We start from the raw sequence: 11,645 nt of genomic DNA, 5'->3' as shown, positions 1-11,645 counted from the left end.
GAAACCCTTTCAACTCTTCTCAATGTCTCAAAGCCCTTCAAACTCTTCTCAATGTCTCAAAGCCCTTCAAACTCTTCTCAATGTCTCAAAGCCCTTCAAACTCTTCTCAATGTCTCAAAGCCCTTCAAACTCTTCTCAATGTCTCAAAGCCCTTCAAACTCTTCTCAATGTCTCAAAGCCCTTCAAACTCTTCTCAATGTCTCAAAGCCCTTCAAACTCTTCTCAATGTCTCAAAGCCCTTCAAACTCTTCTCAATGTCTCAAAGCCCTTCAAACTCTTCTCAATGTCTCAAAGCCCTTCAAACTCTTCTCAATGTCTCAAAGCCCTTCAAACTCTTCTCAATGTCTCAAAGCCCTTCAAACTCTTCTCAATGTCTCAAAGCCCTTCAAACTCTTCTCAATGTCTCAAAGCCCTTCAAACTCTTCTCAATGTCTCAAAGCCCTTCAAACTCTTCTCAATGTCTCAAAGCCCTTAATATTCTTCTCAATGTCTCAAAGCCCTTAATATTCTTCTCAATGTCTCAAAGCCCTTAATATTCTTCTCAATGTCTCGAAGCCCTTTATATTATTTTCAATGTCTCGAAGCCCTTTAAATTATTTTCAATGTCTCAAGGAAACAAATAAAGCTGGACTAAAATGGGGCTGAATTAAGGTGTTAGGACATCACAGCCAGGATGTGGGCATGGCATGGGAGGGGACAGTCTGTGTGTGTGTGTGTGTCTACCTGCCAGTGTGTAAGTCTATGTAGGCTATTTCTGGTTCACACTGACTATCTATCTACACACTGATTAGCTACATCTACAGATCCATCTATAAACAGCTGTGTCAGATTCAGAGCAGTCTGTATTCCATGTAGCTCAGATTCAGAGCAGTCTGTATTCCATGTAGCTCAGATTCAGAGCGGTCTGTATTCCATGTAGCTCAGATTCAGAGCGGTCTGTATTCCATGTAGCTCAGATTCAGAGCGGTCTGTATTCCATGTAGCTCAGATTCAGAGCGGTCTGTATTCCATGTAGCTCAGATTCAGAGCGGTCTGTATTCCATGTAGCTCAGATTCAGAGCGGTCTGTATTCCATGTAGCTCAGATTCAGAGCAGTCTGTATTCCATGTAGCTCAGATTCAGAGCGGTCTGTATTCCATGTAGCTCAGATTCAGAGCGGTCTGTATTCCATGTAGCTCAGATTCAGAGCTGTCTCTATTCCATGTAGCTCAGAGTCTCTAACCTTCCTGTGCCATATAGAGTTTGATTTCTAAATGGCACTCTATTTCCTATATAGTGCACTACTTTTGACCAGAGCTCCATGGGCCCTGGTCTAAAGTAGAGCAGTACATGTGGAATAGGGTGCACACACAGAGATAATGAAAACGCTAGTATAAAAAAGTGGAGAGGGGGGAAAAAAATATGACCATGGAAGAGAGGGCTAAGAATAGCAGCTAATTGTGTGAAACCTGCCACTGGCTCTCACACACACACACACACACACACATTCCTTGGCAACGAGTCTGAACAGTAACCTAAGTTGGCCCACCACAGAAACCAAGGCAATCAGGAAATCAAAGTGCTGTGTGTGTGTGTGTGGGGGATAAGCGAAAGCAGAAGACGTGGTGGAAACAAATCGTCCGAAAAATGAGCGGTGAGTGTGTGTGTGTGTGTGTGTGTGTCTCTGCAATCTGATGTATAGGTGAATGAGAGAGATTTTGTTCACTCATCCCCTCATCTTCCCCCTACCTTCACTCCTGGAGAGCCAGACGGACAGGGAGGAGAGAAAGTGTGAAAGAAAGAGGTCAAATAGGATGAATGGATATCATAAGGTGAATGCACCAATTTGTAGGTCGCTCTGGATAAGAGCGTCTGCTAAATGACTTAAATGTAATGTAAATGTAAGTCCATTCTCTCCCCCTCTTTTTCCACCACACACAAACACAACATCTCTCTCTGATGGGCCACTCTCCTCTAACTGTGCTCAGACATTTCTTAACACAAGACAAAAGGGAAAGAAGGAGAGGAGAGAGGAGAGTGGAGGGGTTAGGTGAGGAAGGAGAGCAGAGAGGAGAGTGGAGTGGTTAAGTGAGGAAGGAGAGAGGAGAGGAGAGTGGAGTGGTTAAGTGAGGAAGGAGAGAGGAGAGGAGAGTGGAGGGGTTAGGTGAGGAAGGAGAGAGGAGAGGAGAGTGGAGGGGTTAGGTGAGGAAGGAGAGAGGAGAGGAGAGTGGAGTGGAGGGGTTAGGTGAGGAAGGAGAGAGGAGAGGAGAGTGGAGTGGTTAAGTGAGGAAGGAGAGAGGAGAGGAGAGTGGAGGGGTTAGGTGAGGAAGGAGAGAGGAGAGGAGAGTGGAGGGGTTAGGTGAGGAAGGAGAGAGGAGAGGAGAGTGGAGGGGTTAGGTGAGGAAGGAGAGAGGAGAGGAGAGTGGAGGGGTTAGGTGAGGAAGGAGAGAGGAGAGGAGAGTGGAGGGGTTAGGTGAGGAAGGAGAGAGGAGAGGAGAGTGGAGGGGTTAGGTGAGGAAGGAGAGAGGAGAGTGGAGGGGTTAGGTGAGGAAGGAGAGAGGAGAGAGGAGAGGAGAGTGGAGGGGTTAGGTGAGGAAGGAGAGCAGAGAGGAGAGTGGAGGGGTTAGGTGAGGAAGGAGAGCAGAGAGGAGAGTGGAGGGGTTAGGTGAGGAAGGAGAGAGGAGAGGAGAGTGGAGGGGTTATGTGAGGAAGGAGAGAGGAGAGGAGAGTGGAGGGGTTAGGTGAGGAAGGAGAGCAGAGAGGAGAGTGGAGTGGTTAAGTGAGGAAGGAGAGAGGAGAGGAGAGTGGAGGGGTTAGGTGAGGAAGGAGAGAGGAGAGGAGAGTGGAGTGGTTAAGTGAGGAAGGAGAGAGGAGAGGAGAGTGGAGGGGTTAGGTGAGGAAGGAGAGCAGAGAGGAGAGTGGAGTGGTTAAGTGAGGAAGGAGAGAGGAGAGGAGAGTGGAGGGGTTAGGTGAGGAAGGAGAGAGGAGAGGAGAGTGGAGGGGTTAGGTGAGGAAGGAGAGAGGAGAGGAGAGTGGAGGGGTTAGGTGAGGAAGGAGAGGAGAGTGGAGGGGTTAGGTGAGGAAGGAGAGCAGAGAGGAGAGGAGAGTGGAGGGGTTAAGTGAGGAAGGAGAGAGGAGAGGAGAGTGGAGGGGTTAGGTGAAGGAGAGAGAAGAGGAGAATTGGTGAAAGGAGGGTGAGTGCAGAGTCAGAGACAGAGACAAAGAGAGAGAGAGAGGAAGGGTGAGGGAGAAGGAAAGAAGGAGAGGGGTGGAGAGGAGAAGGGTGAAGTGGAGAAGAGAGAGGGGAGAGGGGTGGAGAAGAGAGGAGTAAAATGGAGAAGAGAGAGAGAGGAGAGGAGTGGAGAGGAGGAGAGAGGAGTCAAAGGAGAAGAAAGGAAGTGTTTGTTCACAACCACCGGCTGATAACTTCTCTTATCTCTTGCCCAGCTAAACCACATGCCCCTAGGCCACACTGAGGGAGCGGTGTGTGTGCGTGCGTGCGTGTGAACAAGACAGGGCACGTGCCAGACGGACAGGGAGGAGAAAAAGTGTGAAAGAAAGAGGTCAAATAGGATGAATGGAGAAAGTGAGAGAATAAGAGAGAGAAAACATGGCCATGGAGAAAGGAGAGAGAGCAAGAGAGTAACAGACAGACAGATGGGGGAAAGATGAGTAGAGTTAGCAGGGGCTCGGCTTTGACCTGGTTCCACTCTCTCCCCCATGGTCACCCAGTCGCCTGATGACCACACACATCGCCGGCCCGCCGCGGTGCAACTGGCAGGGCACAGACGCCATCGCCCCACGACACAGAGCCGCCGCCACAATCCTCCAGACACCCCAGCTGGCCACCATTTTTGCTTGACAGCCCTGACTTAACATCTTTGGAGCTGATAGTTCGCCGTAACAAAAAAAATGACCGTTGTGTCCGTGGAAAATTTTGGAGGGAAAGTGTGAATGTCAAACAACGCTTGGACTGCTACCGTATGTAGAAAACATATTTGCTTAGTTTTGTATTACTAGCAAAACATAGCGGCTGCCAAGACATTAACATAAAAGCTACAGGTTTTTGAATTGTCGAGTTAAATGTTAAGTTAAATGAGGAGTGAAATGTACACAGAGTATAACAGTGTGTATCCAGACAACGGTGACTGGGGTTGGGACGCAAATCGGTGATTCGCTCCACATGTTCCAACTCCGGTTGAACCTTTAGGTCCTCGACTTCTGACTCCCCTGTTTATTGCTTATTATTCATTTATTATAATTACTATTTATTACAGTTTATTGGAACGCGATATCTTTAAGGCTTTATTCATTTCAGCTTTAAAAGGCCCGGTGCAGTCAAAAACGTGATTTACCTGTGTTTTATATACACGAGTGTACAAAACCTGCTCTTTCCATGACATAGACATGCGATCGGATGTAACAATTACAGGCATGTGTGCTTTGTCAGTGGCTGCGATGTAGGGTTCAGCCAGGAATTGATGGACAGTCGGAAGAGGTAATTAAATGGTAGGAGGAACATCCCAGCTTCAAGTGGTTTCAGATTTCACATCCTACGTCACACAGGCTCAAAACAAATACTACTGGGTCCGTGAAAACCAGGGCTATCACTCAATGTAAGGCAATTTTAATCTACAGTGTCCACAGATCAATTTAAGTGAAAATGTCAGTCGGAATCAGTACCAGAACCACACAGGTCCCCAAAACAGGGGTTCTTACATCGCAAATGTTTTAAACTCTTCCCTCTGCAACTGTATCCTGGACTTCCTGACGGACTGCCCCCAGGTGGTGGGGGTAGGCAATAACACATCCGCCCTGCTGACCCTCCACACGGAGGCCCCTCTGGGGTGCGTGCTTAGTCACCGTCTGTACTCCCTGTTCACCCACGACGGCATGTCTGCACACGACTCCAACACCATCATTAAGTTTGTTGACGACACGATGGTGGTAGACCTGATCACCGACGACGATGAAGGAGGTCAGAGAGCTGGCAGTGTGGTGCCAGCACAACAACCTCTCCTTCAGCGTGAGCAAGACAAAGGAGCTGATCGTGGACTACAGGTAAGTGAGGGTGAATGAAGTGAATTCAATAGCTTGATTGCTGTTGGCAGTTTCCCTCTATGCCAAGTGATGTTACACCACTGTGAGTGAGGTTAGCTAACTCCTGGTCCCATTCATTAGGCACAAAACAAAAAGAAACAGGGAGGGACTAGCTGAACTTTCCCAATGTGAAACGCTCATTTTCGTTTTCCGATGTAAAACGTTTTGCTTTGGCATGCCCTAATGAATACGACCCCTGTCCGGATGTCTGTCTCTCTCTGCCTCTGGGCTGCGTTCAGAGGAGTTTTTGTGTTCCTGAACGTTCCCCAGCGCGGTCTCGTTCCTCAATAACACCTCCTGAACAGCCTACTGTACAAGCCTTTGGGGCCTTTTAACTGTTAGTTTCACTCAGTGGGAGATTTATACATCTATTAATGGAGGGGAGAAATTCAGCCTGTGGATGTTTTTATCTGCTCGATCTCAATGCGTGACTTTACATAGCAACAGCGATGAAAAATATATTTTTTTATTTAACTAGGCAAGTCGGTTAAGAACAAATTCTTATTTACAATGACGGCCTACACCGGCCAAACCCGGACGACTTGTGCACTGCCCTATGGGACTCCCAATCACGGCCAGTTGTGATACAGCCTGGAATCGAGCCAGGGTGTCTGTGGTGACGCCTCTAACACTGAGATGCAGTGCCTTAGACCGCTGCGCCACTCGGGAGCCCAATCTCTAGACTCTAGAGAGTAGTAGTACTACTGCGAATGGGAGTTGTAGCGATTGCGGAATAGTCCTTACTCTCTCTGTCTCTCTCACACACACACACACACACACACACACACACACACACAAAAACACTTCCGGTGCGGAGGTGCACTCTTTATCACTGTGACAGTTCCATTTAACACGCGGCTCAAACGCACTTAGCCTCACATCCGTGTTTCCTGTGCCCCCATAGCGAGCAATAACACCCCCCCCCCCCCCCCCACCACTTAACATTTGAGACGGGCGTAAAGCAGGAACAGATCCCATCGCCATTCACAGAAAAGCTCATCATATCCCTCCATATCTGGAGAGACAGCAGACTGGTGGTGGGATTGGGGGTTTGCTGTTATCCAAGACAAAGAGAATAGGCGATGTATCCAAGCTGCCAAACTTAGAGAAACATGTATGTTTCCGATAGAGTCACGTTGAATAGCTGGTTTATACTGTATGCCTATACAGTCAGTATACAAAACATTAAGAACACCTGCTCTTTCCATGACATAGACTGACCAGGTGAATCCAGGTGAAAGCTATGATCCCTTATTGATGTCACTCGTTAACTCCAAAAGATTTAAGTGCCTTTGAACGGGGTATGGTAGTTGGTGCCAGGCGCACCGGTTTGTGTCAATAACTGCAATGCTGCTGGGGTTTTCCTGCTCAACAGTTTCCTGTGTATATCAAGAATGGTCCACCACCCAAAGGACATCCAGCCTACTTGACACAACTGTGGGAATCATTGGAGTCAACATGTGGAACGCTTTCGACACCTTGTCTGAGTCCATACCCAGATGAATTGAGACTGTTCTTAGGGCAAAACGGGGTGCAACTCAATATTAAAGGTGTTCCTAATGTTTTGTACACTCAGTGTATGTTGCCACTAGAGAAAGCACATTTTGTACTGGTCAGCTGACCTGGAAGGCCTTCTGTTTTCTCGTGGAAGACAAGTCTGCTTATTTAAGTAGTGTTGTATAGAAAATCACAGATGTACAACACGTGGCCATTTGTAGATGGGATAAGGGATATGAGTGATATAAGCAGGCAGGCAGGCAGGCAATGAACACATGCACACACACACACTTTAGGCCTACATATTGGGCTTGGCACAACTCAAAATACAAATTAGGTTACTGAATAGGGTAAAACGACATGTTTAATATCCAAGAATAGGGGATTCATCCAAGGCCTACATCTGACCTTTCCAGTGAACTGTGTTATCCCCAGAGAACCTGAGCTCTAATGTCTCATCACCTACTGACAATTAAAAATACAACTCCAAGGCTGGCAGAAAGCCAGCAGTGTAGTGCTGCAGTGAGGCCTCTTCTCTCCCGGCAGCGGCATTAATCTAAAACACATGGCGAAACACATGACTTTTTTTCTCAGGTCTTTCATTACAGCTACCGACGGACGGATGCTGACTGTTGCGGAGACGGATGCCGACTTGCTGTGACCTCGGGCATGGGGCGGCTACTACCAATTTCGCAACGCGAGCGGCAGCCATCTGCACAGTTGGACCTCCCGCCACTCTCTCACCCCGTAGGACACAGCACACAGAGATCCGGCCGTTTTCACATGGTGATTAATCACAGCGGACACGCTGTGCTGAACATGGCCAATCACCTCTATTAGCCCAGGAATCACCGCCAACACAAGGCGAGACAGAGGAGACTTTGTTGGCGAGAACACGGGTCATTGTCCGCCGGTCGTGGCCTTGGCGACGCCTGGGTCCGTTTTGCGGACATGAAGTGGACATTGTGCGGGGCGTGTTTAGACAACCTCGCCGTGCACGGCCATGCATTTCCTCCCCAGTAGAGGCTACGTTTCCCATTTCATATTTTGCCACAAGATTCATTTTTCATGAATGTTTCATATTAGGCCTACATGCTAGAAGATGATTAAAAAAGGCACTTACTTAGCAAAGTAGCAGAAATGACATCTGGCGTGGCTTCCTCCACAGCAATAATTGGCACATGAAAGTTGTTTTGCACATTGATACTCGAACCCTAACTTCTTGACTTTTTATTCTATATCACTTTCTCCGAAGGGCCCGTGGCGGGGATTCGATGACAAAACGCCAGGTTACAATGAATTTCCTTTCTACAGTTTAATCCAAACCCAAGTAGCAGCAGCAAAGACTTCATCACTCTCCTTTTTTACGGATGATTCCTAAAACTAGGAAAGTTTCCACTTTGGAACGTTATATTTTTAATATTCATGTTTATATATTCCTAAAATTTTGAAAATTGTTATTGAAATCAAAATAACTTACTACTCATATTACAGCGCAAGAGGTAGAGCTTCATTTGACACACATTAGTCCTTTGTAGCGAGTACATATGAAACGTTATGTAGTATTAGAGGTGGTCTGGGTAAGGCGCAAAATGTTCCAACTTAAAACATCATTGAGAAATAATTAAGATACAAAATGTCAATTATGCTGTATGACAACAATTCTTTCTCCAAAAGACCCTTCGACGGATAAAATTGTAAAAGAAATCTAAAAATTCTGGTCTTATTTTATTATAGTTTGGTGAGGAATCACCCTCTCATCTCTCAGGTGAATCTCCTCAGGTGCAGGTGAGCATTAGAAGGGTACCCTACTGTGAAAATAAAAGTCCCTAACAAAGTCTCAATGGCAACGCCATAATAAAAGTATCAGATAACATAACATTTCTGATTCGGATTACTCCCTGGGAGCCGTGGACGTGGATTAAGGCAGCCTCCCGGACCTCTCTGATTCAGAGGGGTTGGGTTAATTGCGTTAGACACATTTTGGTTGAATGCATTCAGATTGTGCAACTGACTTGGTATCCCCTTTCCATTCCCTGTCCCTGCTTTCAAGACCAGATAAGAGGACAAAATTGAACTACCTGAAGTATGAGGTGACCAATTCAGGACTGTACGCAGCAGAAGGGCCACTAGTCACTCTAGTTATAGACATCCAGGTTGTCATACAGAAGGTTCAGGGCCCATATCCACAAAATATCTCAGAGTGTATTGATCTAGGATCAGTCCATATAACCTCATTATGATCTAAAAAGGCAAAAATTATTCTAGATCAGCACTACTACTCTGAATTGCTTTGCGAATATGGGCCGTGATCCTCATCTTCCTCCCAATTAAAGTAATCTCACTGTTCAACACATTGTGTTAACCTACCTCACAACCTCTATATCAAGGGTGGAAATCAGTCTGGGAACTGGTTGTTTGTAAAATCCTTGAATTCACCTTAAATACATTTTTTACATGTCAAAATTATTTCACTCCCAGAATCTGGTCCATGCCTGTATATAACCCTCAATTCCTAGGCTACTGATTTACAAACACAAATTACCACTGCCATAAGCATTTTGTATGCTTAGCCGGTTTCATCTCAACCAAATTCCATTAACATTTGCTGATATTTCCCTCCGCAGGAACCCACGACAGAGTCATGGCCCATTGGCAAGAAGATGATGCAGAGTTGTCTGGATTCTTAATACAACGAAATAAGACTGGGGTAGTAGGACTTAACATACAAGCTAACTATAGTCTACATACCTACGCCCTCCCAGGCCCACCCATGGCTGTGCCCCTGCCCAGTCATGTGAAATCCATAAATAAAGGCTAAATGTATTTTTTATCGGTTTCAATTGACAATTGTGATGTCAGACACAGGCCTGGATGTTGCTGTGAGGGCTCACCTGGAAATTAAACTAGGGGAAACACTGGCCTAAGGGACCTTGGCAAGATTTAAGTGAACCAGTTATGTAGCGTTGTCAGTTACCTGCATTGCTGTTAATGCTCATCCTGGACTGGTCAGTCGACGGAACAGCTCCTGATCGCTCCCAGACAAAACTGTGGGCAGCAATGCCGGCGAAGACAGGGAGTCGTGCCAATCAAAAGAGCTGTCAAAGAGAGTATTCAATGGCACGCCATGAAGTCCACGGCACGCCAGCAGTTCTGCCAGTGGGGATGCCTTCAGGCTGGCAGACACACAGGCGGGCAACGCAAGGGGGCAAGGGTCTTGGCAAAAACCTTGCGTTGGGTTGGCATGCCTTTTGGTCGAGTAGAGCTGGCATCACTAGGCCACTACCAGACTGCCCCTCTCCCCAGTCCGGTAGGGAGTCGAGAGAGAACACACACCGTCATGCTGTGGAACAAAAGTAGCATTGGCGGGGAGAAAGGCTGTTTTTGAAACGCGTCTTGTCTCTAAAGTCAATAAAGGCTTTGTAGTGAATGGGGTTGGAAATAGGCGTTGTGAATCACAATGAATCGCGGCCTGCTGAGCTTTGTGGATCAGATGGGTTTAATCAGATGGTTTTAATTAATAGCAGACGTTTGATAGCCGACTCTGCTATTGAAGGGATGAGGCAGGATAATGCGTTGCGCACCAAGGCGGCCCCATGTCGCAGTTAGCTTTTTGGTTTAGTTCCAGGGCCCACTGAGGCACAGATAAGACAAGACTAATCAATGTTTATCGTAAAGAGAACTGTCAGTCACACATCTATCCTGGTCTTCACCATAAAAAAATTGTGTGTAGTTACCTTCAACAATTGCCCTTTGGGGATTAATAGAGTGGATGGAATTAAAACTAATCTCCCCTGACCCATAGACTACCTGCAAAATGGGAAATATTTAAATCATTGACATTTTAATGAGCATACGAAGGCAATCTAATACAGATGAGACCAATAAAATAAAAAATAAAATAATTAAATGTAAAGTCTTATTGTAACCCCAGAGGTGGTGCTTGTTACTTAAGCGGTCAAACCATGCTATCAAACGTTACACAGCGGGTCTAAGTGGACTACAAATGCTCTTCTCTTTGAAGAAACATGCACTACTGTAGTAGAACAAAGTAACAGTTTATCAAAATAAGCAGTTTGTTGAAAAAATCAGAACCATGACAACCTCTGATTAACCTGCATGTGAGAACTGAAGACTCATAGAAGACAAAGGCCCAGAAAGAACATAAACAAAGACCCACAACAGTGGTAGGTAGGCCTGATCACCGACTATGAGACAGCCTATAGGGAGGTCAGAGACCTGGTAGTGTGGTGCCACGACAACAAGCTTTCCCTCAATGTGAGCAAGACAAAAGGAGATGATTGTGGACTACAGGACAAGGAGGGCCGAACAGGCCCCCATTAACGTCGACAGGGCTGAAGTGGAGCGGGGTCGAGAATTTCAAGGTCCTTGGTGTCCACATCACCAACAAACTATCATGGTCCAAACACACCGAGACAGTTGTGGGGAAAAAAAAGTTATATAGCTGCAGCATCGAGAGCATCCTGACCGGTTACATCACTGCCTGGTATGGCAAATGCTCAGCATCTGACCTTAAGGTGCTACAGAGGGTAGTGCATCACTGGTACATCCAGGACCTATATACTAGGCAGTGTCAGAGGAAGGCCCAAAAAATTGTCAATTACTCCAGTGACCCAAGTCATAGACTGTTCTTTCTGCTAATGCACGGCAAGCAGTACCGGACCACCAAGTCTAGGATCAAAAGGCTGCTTAACAGCTTCTACCCCGAAGCCATTAGACTGCTGAAAAATTCAACAAATGACCAACCCCCCCCCCCCCCCCCCCCTTTTGTTTTTGCACTGCTGCTACTCTCTGTTAATTATCTATGCATAGTCCCTTTACAAATTACCTCGACTAACCTGCACCCCACACATTGACTCGGTACCAGTACCCCCTGTATATAGACTCATTATTGTTATGTGATTTTCTTGTTACTTTATTTAGTAAATATTTTCTTAACTCCATTTCTTGAACTGCATTGTTGGTTAAGGGCTTGTCAGTAAGCATTTCACAGTAAGGTCTACACCTGTTGTATTCGGCGCATGTGACAAATCAAATTTGATTTGAAC

Source organism: Salmo salar, chromosome 15 (genome assembly GCF_965601325.2).
Source record: "Salmo salar chromosome 15, fSalSal1, whole genome shotgun sequence".
NCBI classification, from domain to species: Eukaryota; Metazoa; Chordata; class Actinopteri; order Salmoniformes; family Salmonidae; genus Salmo; species Salmo salar.
The sequence above is the reverse complement of the archived record's forward strand: the minus strand, read 5'-3'. Positions refer to the sequence as shown.